This window comes from Engraulis encrasicolus, chromosome 23 (genome assembly GCF_034702125.1).
Source record: "Engraulis encrasicolus isolate BLACKSEA-1 chromosome 23, IST_EnEncr_1.0, whole genome shotgun sequence".
Classification (NCBI taxonomy): domain Eukaryota; kingdom Metazoa; phylum Chordata; class Actinopteri; order Clupeiformes; family Engraulidae; genus Engraulis; species Engraulis encrasicolus.
In genome coordinates, this window is record NC_085879.1 from 41612642 (window position 1) to 41625455 (window position 12814).

General features: G+C 45.2%; 1 protein-coding gene across 1 annotated transcript in view; it reads right to left on the reverse strand.

The window, feature by feature from the left end:
• The window catches only part of slc2a9l2 (solute carrier family 2 member 9, like 2), a 258700-nt gene that overhangs the window by 60940 nt on the left and 184946 nt on the right, over window positions 1-12814 (reverse strand). The window lies entirely within an intron of this gene.

Below are 12814 nucleotides of genomic sequence, written 5' to 3' on the forward strand. Positions count from 1 at the left end.
TTGTACTTGTTCTGACGTCAAATCCTTGAAGGCAAGATAAGGGCGCTAATCTTGCGAGGCCACAAGAAGCCAGGCTGAAATTAGAGCCTTGACGCACATCTCGCCATTTACATTACTGGGACATGGAGTCTGAGTACCAAAAAATGAAAAACCCTGGTTCATTCATCGAAGCACCTGGTATTCACATGTGTATCAAAATCAAGGAGCAGTGCGACTGCTACAAAGCCACTGCAGTGCAATGGCAGCTTTTCCAAGGACGCAGTAAAAAAGCTTCCAGGTACAGTTTATGTAGCATCCTTTCAATGACAGGTTTGGACCAAGAACATTCAATAACAGCGAACGTTGGAATGGATTTGAAGTGGCAATGCAATCTGCATTCAAACAGATTACATCGCACAGTTATGGTGGCAATGCAATAAAAGATTCCAGGTGCAGCATAACATGCGATCATGTTTTACTGTAAAGGTTTGGCTCGAGTTGCGAGGAATCAAAAACAAAAACAAGTAAGAATTGGGTTTGTGGTGATGTGAAACAGTCAGTCAGCAATCTTTTCACTTCATTAGTGAGAAGTTTAGGGGCCCCATGACCAAGAAACAGTCAGCAAGTTATTTCACTTTCCCCATGCTTTTTTAAAGAGGATGAGTTTCTTTAAACTCAGAGGAACAGCGTGGTTTGTTTTACTTGACACATGGTATTTTTTCAATAGATCTTAGAGAGTACAACAAACGCTGGACTTGTGAAATTCGACTCTCAAGAGTTGAATTAACACTACAACATACATTGCGATACCTGTGTGTCCCACATAGGTATGCCGCAGCGGTATTGTAAAATGTTTTGTTATGTGTACGCTGTGCACCTGTGCCCCACATCCATAGGTATCCAGCAGAGCTAATGCTAATGTGCCTTGTTATTCTCCTCCTCGTAGGCTACCACTGTCTACATGACTCGGGCATTAGGCAGGACGTTAACTTTGTTTGCCAGCGCTCTGTCACGCCTGCTCAAGTCAACAGCACCGATCGGAAAACTACAAACACCCTTTTGATGTTTTGCTTTATGCATGGATGGGCTGCGTGCCAGCTCGGCTTCTGCTGCATCTTCCTGATGGACCCACAGACACACCGTAAAATAATAGAGGAGAGGACAGGAGGGAGATAATAGAAGTGTGTATGTGTGTGTGTGTGTGTGTGTGTGTGTGTGTGTGTGTGTGTGTGTGTGTGTGTGTGTGTGTGTGTGTGTGTGTGTGTGTGTGTGTGTGTGTGTGTGTGTGTGCGCGTGTGTGTGTGTGGATGGCAAGCCAGCTCGGCTTCTGCTGCGTCTTCCTGATGGACCCTCAGACACACCGTAAAATAATAGAGGAGAGGACAGGAGGGAGAGAATAGGTGTGTGTGTGTGTGTGTGTGCGTGCGTGTGCGTGTGTGTGTCTGTGTATGGCAACCGAGGAGTGTGGTTTGGTCCGGGGGGTGGGGTGGGGGGTAGAGGAGCGTGGTTTGGTCCAGGAGGGGGGGGGGGGGGGTTGTAGAGGAGCGTGGTTTGGTCCAGGAGGGTGGTGGGGGGGGTAGAGGAGCGTGGTTTGGTCCAGGGGGGGTGGGGGGGGGGGGGGGGGGGCGGGGGTAGAGGAGCGTGGTTTGGTCTTACATAGGAGGGTGGTGGGAAAGTGAGACTGCAAGGGGAACTGGCTGAGGCGGCAGGCTAACGATGCGCAACAGAGATGTTAGAGCAGTGTTTCTCAACGTGGTTTCTACTGCCCCCCAGGGGGCATTGGGAGCCCGGGGAGAGGGAGTTCAAAGGCATACAGCTGAGAGGGGGTGGTTCTTACTTGCCATTGGGGGCATTAGTGTATTTTTTTTTTTTTTTATAACTAAGGGGGCGTTGGCAGGTTTATGATGAGACCAGGGCTCCAAATTAACACCCGCCAAACTGGCCAAATGCTGGTCAAATTTCACTTTGGCTGGTAGAAAAGGAAACTTATTAGCCACCTTGACCCATTAGAGAATTGTGTTTGTCTAGTAATGTTAAGATCTACTAGCCAGCCATTTTGGCTGGTGATGAAACAGATAATTTAGAGCCCTGGTGGTCGCAATGTGATTGGGTAGTTATGGGAAACCTGACATTGCGGTCAGGGTTGCTGACAGCTTTAACCGGGCCCTGCCAGCGTCCCTGTGTGCGGTGAGAGTGAGGTGGGTAGCAGAGGGTGGTCTTCAGTGCGTGGGAAAGTGTGGCTTGGGTAATGATGTGGTTAAATAACAATTTGCTACAAGGATGGTGGGAGAGAGGTGAGAGGTTCCTTGGTTGCTGGTGGTCACTGGGTAAGTGAAGGATGGTTTCAACTGAATACACCTGTGTAACCTGGACATGGTGTGTTATATTGGACTTTCTTGTAGAGACAGAGAGTGTGGCCTTTTGTACTCCATCTACTGTAAGTGAACGATGCGCAACACGGTTGCAAAGGGGGTAATTTAGTGATTTGGACACCTCGAAGACCGCTATTCCGCTTATCACCCGGTTGCCAGCATTTAAGTAATAATTAATTTGTTGAGCTAAGACTTGAGAAAGTAGATTAAACACTTCGTTTGTTGCTATGAGTTCCACTTCCATCTTAAATGCGTCTCTGTCGCAAGCGTGAAACTTAGTCGTGCATACAGTAGAACCTTTGTTTGGAATGCTGAGGGTACGTATATCATCTGCATGATTTCTACAGTACAGGGTTTTTATATAAATATTGTCAGCATTCTAAACGAATATTCTTTGTGCGACTAAGTTAGATGCACACACATGCATGCCTTCATAGGTGTCCTGTTACTGGGGAATAATGGACACCAGCTCAGCCAATCAGAACACGTTCTGTCTGCTCACCATGGATCCATCCTGGGAGCCAATCTAGAATGTAGGCTTTCTATACCAGTGTTTCTCAACCTTTTTTAAGGCGAGGCACCCTTTCAATTCATGACAAATTTCAAGGCACCTCAAACAAGCCGTAACATGGCATCGCATCCGATACCACACAGCTTAGAAAAGTAACACATTTGGAGACGTCACACGACCTACGTTCGAAGTTGCAGCTGACTGGGGCGACCTATATTTACTTTATTGTGCGTAAATGGCAGATGAAAGATTCCACTGACTAACATTAACTTATCAATTTAGACAAATATGTATTATATTACACAATTTATTTATCTGCCACGTTTCCGCGGCACCCCTGAGGGGGGCCCGCGGCACCCCAGGGTGCCCCAGCACCCCTGTTGAGAAACTCTATAGCATGGCAACGTGGATGCAGAGTGGATAAGTGGGTGGGTTTGGTCTACAAGGTGCTGGGCTTGGGTTGTGCATTATGAGATGGTTTGCGAGAGGTGATTGACAAATTGGATGCTGTGCAGTGGCCACCCTCCACGGGGCTTACATAGAGTAATATGCAGCATGGATGCAGGGTGGGTGTGTGGCTGTGGATCGTCTGGTGTGAATGTGCAGCATGAATTCTGGAAATAAACAACTAAAAATCTCACACATTTTCCCTTTAAGTAATAATTAATTTGTTGAGCTAAGACTTGAAAAAGTAAATGAACCACTTTTTTTGTTGCTATGGGCTCCACTTCCATCTTAAATGTGTCTCTGTTGCAAGCGTGGAACTTAGTTGGTCATAGAACCTTTGTTTGGAATGCTGAGGGTACGTATATCATCTGCATGATTTCTACAGTACAGGGTTTTTATATAAATATTGTCAGCATTCTAAACGAATATTCTTTGTGCGACTAAGTTAGATGCACACACATGCATGCCTTCATAGGTGTCCTGTTACTGGGGAATAATGGACACCAGCTCAGCAGGGCACCATGGATCCATCCTGGGAGCCAATCTTCTGTATGTACTAGGCTTTCTATAGCATGGCAACGTGGATGCAGAGTGGATAAGTGGGTGGGTTTGGTCTACAAGGTGCTGGGCTTGGGTTGTGCATTATGAGATGGTTTGCGAGAGGTGATTGACAAATTGGATGCTGTGCAGTGGCCACCCTCCACGGGGCTTACATAGAGTAATATGCAGCATGGATGCAGGGTGGGTGTGTGGCTGTGGATAGTCTGGTGTAGAGTGAGTAATGATTGGCAGCATGAATGCAGTTCGGTGGCCACTCTCCATGGTGCTCATATAATGGGCAACATGGATGAAGAGTGGGCGAGTGGATGGTGGAGGCTTGGAGTTTTGAACCAACGCCCCCCTTGAACTCATCATACGCCTTCCAACGCCACCTGGACCTCATCACAAGCCGGCCAATGCCCCCTCTAATATTGAAAAATAAAATAGGCTAATGCAACTCAATGGTAACTAAGCCCCGCCCACACTCAGTGGCATCCTTCTCAACGCCTCCCTAGGGCTCCCCAATGCCCCCTGGGGGGCTGCACCGCCCCCGTTGAGAAACACTAGTGTACAGTTTGAAGGCTTATATAATTGGCAACATGGATGCAGTGAGTGGGTTTAGTTAGGAGCTGGGCTTTGGTGCAATTGTGTATGGTTTGAAGGCTTGCTGTATATAGTGGGCAGTATGGTGGGGTGGCGTCCGTGCCAATGTCTTATCCTGAGCGTATCGCTCGGTGCGTAATTCCAAGAGCAGTATAATGAAAAGGAAGAAAGGAGTCGCACACTGGAGCTGAATGCAAAATCAAAAAACTATTGAACAAAGCCGAAAAAAGTAAATAAAACCGACAGGAGGACAAACATTTCGGGTGTAGCCCATCATCAGTGTTCCCAGTTTGAAGACTCGATAGACAGAATGTTTTAATGATTAAAGGATATTAAAGCTGTTGTTGGGGGGATTAGAGTATGCCTGGCATCCCTTGGCATCTGCAACGACATGCCACTTCTTCAAACTGGGAACACTGATGATGGGCTAGACCCGAAACGCTTGTCGTCTGTCTGTCGGTTTTATTTACTTTTTTCGGCTTTGTTTAAGACAGTTTTTGATTTTGCATTCAGCTCCAGTGTGCGACTCCTTTCTTCCTTTTCTGTATATAGTGGGCAACATGGATACAGAGTGGGTGGGCTTGGTTAGGATCTGGCCTTGGGGTGTGTATTCCCTGGCGGTTTGTGGGTAATAATTCGCACTAGGGGTTGGCAATATGGCAAAAATTTCATACTACGATTTTTTGTAACATAAAATCTCGATTCTGATGTTTTATCATGATCTTCCATCGAAAAAATAAAAACAAAAACAGCCATTTTATATACGTACTTGCAATTTGTAAATAGCAAATAATTAAATGTAAGCACACTGATGGTACTCTCATGAAGTGCAGAATTAAAATACACTAATGCAAAAAATAAAAGAACACTAGAAGACAACAACACTAAGTAAGTAAACATCACTCTGATACTGATAGCAAACATACTCACTGCAAGACGATCTATACAATTTCTCCACTTTGGCAGACTCGAGACGATCTTGAACTCGATTTTACGATTCACAATTTAATATAGTCATATCGCCCACCCATAATTAGCATCATGGATGCTGTTGAGTGCAATGTTGCCAGATTGGGCTATTTAGGATGGCCGTCTGCGGGTAAAAATGGGAAAAATTGCCCATTTGGCACTTTTTTTCTGCCGTTTCATGCACATTGAAACCAACATAATTTTTTGAAATAGGGCGGAATTTAGCGCATTTTGGCGGTTTTGAGAACCTTTTGGGCAAGATTTGATCAGACACATCTGGCAACACTGGTTGACTTGAGTGACCAGCATGCATCCATCTATCTATGCGTGCCAAGAGTGACAAGACCGAAGAGTGCCGCTCACTGCTGCTGGGCAGCCTAAGGGGAAACTACAGCTACTGGTGGGAATTGGTCTGTGCTTGTGCAAGCGACATATGTATGGATGGCTCTGTACTGTACAGTGTGTGTGTGTGTGTGTGTGTGTGTGTGTGTGTGTGTGTGTGTGTGTGTGTGTGTGTGTGTGTGTGTGTGTGTGTGTGTGTGTGTGTGTGTGTGTGTGTGTGTGTGTGTCTATGGATAGGCATACGTGTGTGAATGTATATGCATGTGAGTGTGCACTAGTGCATAAAAGAACATGACTTTTGCCCCCTCATCTCGGCGGACAATGCATGCTAGAGAAACAAATAATGTTCAGCAAATATACTGTTTCTTCATCGGCCTCAGTCTGTACACGCAGAGCAGATTGAGCAAGGGGGTTCTTGGGAGGACAACCTATATGTGTTCCAGTGGGGCTGTTCGCCATTTTATGCATGGCTGCATTCATGGTTTACGGCAAAGAGATATTATCTAACTACAAATGTGGAATGCTATAAATAGCCAATTACATAAAGCAAGAGGTAAAGCTTTCAGGCAAATGAATGTAGACAGTACTATTAACACACACACACACACACACACACACACACACACACACACACACACACACACACACACACACACACACACACACACACACACAGCGTGAATGAAGCAAAAGCAGAAATCCTATTTGATCTTCTTCTTATTCATCTTTGAAATCTTTCCACCTATTGTGCCAGCCCCACGGCGAGATGATAAACTTGAGGTATGGGACTATCTCTCTGTATCGTCTCTAATCCCACTTAAACTGTGCTGAATGGGTCTAAAGTAGCCTGATGTGGAACCAATTACGAAGGCTGCATGTGTCCAAGGCCACGCCTTTTCTATGGGAGGCGATTGGTTGCAGGGAACAAAGGAATCAGGCTAATTGGCCTTAAAGTGATACTGTCCCATTTTTGGAAATAAGCTTATTTTACACCTTCCCTTCAGTTAAATAATAGGGTTTTACCGTTCTCCTGTACTTTCAACCGTTTTCTAGTTATGACAGTGCAAATTTTACCTCCAAGCTATCAGTTAACATTGAGCCCTATGAGACCAGTTATCCGCGAGCTGGTCTCATAGGACTCAATGTTAACTGCTAGCATGGAGGTAAAATGTGCACTGCCATACCCCGAGAATATTTGAAAATACAGGAGAACGGTAAAACCCTATTATTTAACTCAAGGGGAGGTGTAAAATAAGTTTATTTCCAAAAATGGGACAGTATCACTTTAAAGCGCCTGTACCCTCTTACTGCAGCAGGGGTCGGCGGCGACCCAATTCACTTGCTGAAAATGCTTAACTACATCATAACAACATTGCCATGACATTACAGAGAGCCAGAGTGCTGCGCTAAGGGGTTAAGAAACATGCCCACCCAGCTGTTTACCCAGCCTTTGAAGAGGAAGTGCAGTACAAAAGAGGATGAAGAAAAATAAGCACTTGTAAGAGAGAAAAGAGAAACTGATTAAAAAAATGCAAAGAAGGAATGGAGGAAGGGTGACAGGAAAAAAAGGTGGTGAAGGAAAAATTGAAGAATGTAGAAAAATGAAAGAAGGAAGATGGAGGTGAGCGGGAGGAATTAAGGATGGAAAGAGAGATATGAACATTGAGGAAGCTTCCCTATGAGCTCCTATATGCTCTCACCTCCAACAGAGATCAAAGCAGAGCTGACTACACCACTATACAAATGAACCCACCATGACATCTCTTTCTGCGAACCATACTGCCTACTTCACCTGCAGGTATACAGTATGGTTCTGGGCCTCCGACATTTAACACACACTACACAAACACTACTGCACATGCTCGCTCGCTCTCTCTCTCTCTCTCTCTCTCTCTCTCTCTCTCTCTCTCTCTCTCTCTCTCTCTCTCTCTCTCTCTCTCTCTCTCTCTCTCTCTCTCTCTCTCTCTCTCTCTCTCTCTTTCTCTCTCTCTTTCTCTCTCTCTCTCTCTCTCTCTCTCTCTCTCATAAAGGCAAAGAGGAGAATTATATAGTGGGATCACACAAGGGCTGTGACCTGTGTTGACCGTCACTAACTCTTCCAGCTGTTACCGTACATGTCAGTGCTTAAAATAAACATTTCTATTATTGCTCAGTTTTAATGCTTATACCGTAGCTTTAACCCTGGAAATGATAAGATATATACATATATAATACAAATGTGTAAAATGGACAAAAAAAAACATTACTACTACTACAATCATGTTTATACATGATGAGTAGCCAGACCTTTCATTACAGCACAGCAGTACAACAGTCTGTGTAGGCCAACTGGAAACTCATCATCCACTTTGTATTGGGGGGAGGGGGGGCATTACATAACCACCAAACAAGGAAATAATTAAATGATATAAAATCAGATATCTAGAGAGTTCAGTAAAAGGACAATAAGATTCTGTGCAGATGTTCATTGTGAATGATGTCAGGGTAACCCTTGACATTGAATGTTAACACATGCTTTACTTGGCAGACGTTCCGATTTCTCATTTGACCTAAGCGTTCCAGCCTTTATTAATTCATGTTTCTAAGTAAATGGTGTATGCAGTATGCAGAGAGTGTTTCAGAGTCGTACTCATGTCCTTAGTTTATGTGTTTATAATACCAAGCAACAGGACCGCTGACAGCTTTGGCCAGGCCCGGGACAAAGTCATCTGAAAGGGCCCCCCTGCCCAGTTATGCAATATAATGAGGACCCAATTCTTGGCCCCCTGTCTCCATGGGCCCGGGACAACTGTTCCCTTTGTCCCCCCCTGTCTGCATCCCTGCCAAGCAACACTTGCACACTACTTTTTTACGCACCACATTCCTCATGGTTGATGTTTGAATTATTAAATGTACATGAAACATAGCAAATGTGACTAGTTTGAAAAATCTATCACTCTACGACATGTCTGCAAGCGTGAGGGCTGGTGGCTGGTTGGGTTGGGTTGGGTTGGGGTGTTTGTTCAAGGTTGGGTCAGTACAACAGAGGACATATTGAGCATGTGTTACCACAACTGTCTCCTGACGTAACATCCAACAACCCCACCACCAACTCCCTCAACCCTCCCCATCACCTTATATCTCCCTCATGTGACTTCCTTGCCCTTACTGTATCTAAGCTACCTAGGGGGTTGTGGAGCCCCCATTGAGAAACACTAATCTAGCACATCAAGTGTGACTAGTGTGACTTCACTTGAAAGTGTGGCTTGAAAAAATCAATCACTCTACGACATGTCTGAGGTGAGTTGATGGGTTATCCTAGGTTGGGGTGTTTGTTCAGGGTGAAGTCATTATAACAGAGGACATATTGAGCATTTGTCACCAGGAGTGTCTCCTACCGTAACATCTCACCATCTCAACCCTCCCCATCACCTTATATGTCCCTCATGTCACCTCCTTGCCCTTATTTTATCTAGGCTACCTGGGTGGTTGTCGAGCCCCCATTGAGAAACACTAATCTAGTACATCAAGTGCCTTGTAAAATCAATCACTCTATGATGTGGGTGCAAGTTTCAGGGCAGGTGAGTTGATGGGTTTCGCTAGTTTTTTTTTTCAGGGTTGGGTCAGTACAACAGAGGACATATTGAGGCATGTACAACAGAGGACATATTGAGGCATGTGTTACCACAACTGTCTCCTGACGTAACATCCAACAACCCCACCACCAACTCCCTCACCCCTCCCCATCACCTTATATCTCCCTCATGTCATCTCCTTGCCCTTACTGTATCTAAGCTACCTAGGGGGTTGTGGAGCCCCCATTGAGAAACACTAATCTAGCACAGTGGTTTTCAAAGTTCTTCAGATGGAGGACCACTTTTTCCCTAAAAAATGTTCAGGGACCACCTGTCAATTGAATTGTCAGTTGACAGGTGCTAATTTGACACTACTAATTTTGATGCAGATCAGTTAGTTTTTATTCATATTACAAGCCTGTCTCATTGTGGTGAAGCTATGTCTAGCTGTGTATTAATGTTACAAATATTGCCGACTGCTAGTTTGTCATGGAAAAGTAGAAATCCCCTCGCGGACCACCTGAGCTCTGTCGGGACCACCAGTGGTCCCCGGACCACACATTGAGAATCACTGATCTAGCACATCAAGTGTGGCTAGTGTGACTTCACTTGAAAGTGTGACTTGAAAAATCTATCACTCTACGACATGTCTGAAAGCATGAGGGCAGGTGAGTTGATGAGTTGGGGTGTTTGATCAGGGTTAAGTCATTATAACAGAGGACATATTGAGCATTTGTCACCAGGAGTGTCTCCTACCGTAACATCCGACCATCTCAACCCTCCCCATCACCTATATGTCCCTCATGTCACCTCCTTGCCCTTATTTTATCTACGCTACCAGGGGGGTTGTGGAGCCGTTCCCACAATCCTCTCCAACTCCTCACATCTTCCTCATGTCTCCCCTTCCTGTCTGTACCCACCTCCTTTCTTTACTTCTTGTTGCCTCTCCCTCTCCCACTCCTCCTCTCTTTTACATTCACTGAAGGCAAGGCAAGGCAAGGCAAGTTTATTTATATAGCGCATTTCATACACAGGTGCAACTCAATGTGCTTCACAAAGTTAACAAATGTAAATGAAAGGAAAACATCTCTACTGAAGGTGTCATTTTTATTTAAAGTGGCTTATTTATTAAGGCACAGGATATTGCCTGCCTGGAGGAATGTGGGGTTAAGGTGCCTTGCTCAAGGGCACTTGGACATCATGGGGTTCTATTATACAATCTTCCGATTCCAAGACCAATTCCATAACCATTGGCCATGGCTGACACTCTCCTCTGCTAGCCATCAACACTTTTTGTTTTTCAATCTCCTCCTACTCATTTTTTTTCTTCCCATTCCTTTTTTTTCTTGTCTCTTTCATTTCTCTCCTCCACATATCTCCTCTCTTCTCTGTGCATTTCTTCCTCTCCTCATTTATCTTCTCCGTGCATCTCCACTTTTTCCTCTATTTCTTGTGTCCCCCCCATCCTGACACCTTTCCCCCTTACTTCTCTTCTTTCTTCACCCCGTTTCCACACATGTTCTCTTCATCTGTCTACTTCTCTCTCTTGACATTTCGCTCCTCATTTCACTTCTCTTTTCTTCTCCTCATGTCTCCTCTTCATCTGTTCATTTCTCCCCTCTGGATATATAGTTTGTCTCACCTCTCTTCTCTTCTCTTCTCTTCTCTCTCAATCCCTCTCTTCTTCATCTGTCTGTATGAGTGGTGTTGGCTGCAGGCAGCCCCAGTGAGGCTGCTCTTGACGGCTGCAGTTCATTACCTACTGACAAGGGCTCTCCAAAGAGTCTATTGTTTTTGGCAGTAGACACCTCTTTGGTCTTTGCACTAACACCTCGCTCTCTACAATCACACACACACGTGTGCACACATGTACACTCACACGCACAAGCACAAGCACAAGCACACACACACACACACACACACACACACACACACACACACACACACACACACACACACACACACACACACACACACACACACACACACACACACACACACACACACACACACACACCACCTCTATCACGTATCCCCAGAGATTCTCTCCATCCTGGAGACCATCAGTCTTCCTCACTGTCGTCTCCCCCCTGGACACTTCATCAAGTGAGTGGATTTTATGAAGCCCTCCATTAATGTTAGAAGAAGAAGAAGAAGAAGAAGAAGAAGAAGAAGAAGAAGAAGAAGAAGAAGAAGAAGAAGAAGAAGAAGAAGAAGAAGAAAAAGAAGAAGTAGAAGAAGAAGAAGAAGAAGAAGAAGAAGAAGAAGAAGAAGAAGAAGAAGAAGAAGAAGAAGAAGAAGAAGAAGAAGAAGAAGAAGAAGAAGAAGAAGAAGAAGAAGAAGAAGAAGGAGAAGGAGAAGAAAGAAGAAGAACAAGTGCCTGGAGGAGGCTTCTACACAGGGTCAAGCAGGAACGAGGGGTCTTGCAGATGGACAGCCAGAAATCTCCTTCTCTCTCTCCTTCACTCCCTTCACTTCCATCTCTCTCTCCTTCACTCCATATTTTCTCTACTCATTCGCCTGCCCCCACCAGCATCACATCTGCTTTTCTCTTCCACTCCGTCTTCTTCCCGCCATTCCTTCCACTCCTTCATTTCTCTACTTCTTCCCGCCATTCCTTCCACTCCTTCATTTCTTTACTTCTTCCCGCCATTCCTTGCACTCCTTCATTTCTCTACTTGTTTGCAGGACCTCCACCGGCAACGAATCTCTCTTTCCAACCGCCATTCATCCCATAATTCCTTCGTTCCTCTACTCCACTCGTCACTCGTTCACTGGTCCCACTCCTCATCTCTCCTCCACTGCTCCCTTCATAACCCCTATACTGCCGCTCCATCATTCCTCGTCATTACTCATGATCAGTGTTGCCAGATTGGGATGTTTCCCGCTCAATTGGGCTGCTTAGGATGGCTGTGTGCGGGTAAAAATGGCATTTAGGAGAAAAACCTGCTCACTTGTTGCCATAGAAATCAATAGAATTGGGCAGGGCATTTTGTGCTTCCAGGCGGGTTTTGAGCATTTTTTGGGCTGGAAATCATCAGCCTCATCTGGCAACCCTGCTACTCATTACTCGTTCACCGGACCCTCCATCATGACCTCTCTTCCTGTCCTCCATTCCTTCTTTTATCCTTCCATCTCTCCACTATTCTCCACTTTTTAAAAAAATATTTGGTCTTTTTCAACTTTATTGAGGACAGGACAGTAGGAGAGGTATACAGAAAGCGAATGGGGAGAGAGACGGGGAGGGGTGGGCAAATGACCTGGGCCGGAACGGAATCGCATAGCAGCCCCAGTGCCCTACCGTTAGAGCCACGGTAGGGCTATCTCTACACCAGTAGTTTTCAACCTATGGGCCGGGGCCCACTGGTGGGCCCTGAAGGTATTCCAAGTGGGCCTTGAAATCATTTCCCAAAAATAACAATCATATATTTGTGTGTGTTGCTGTTGATTTATTTGAGTTTTTTTCTTAATTGCGTCAGAGGTGGGCCCCGAACATT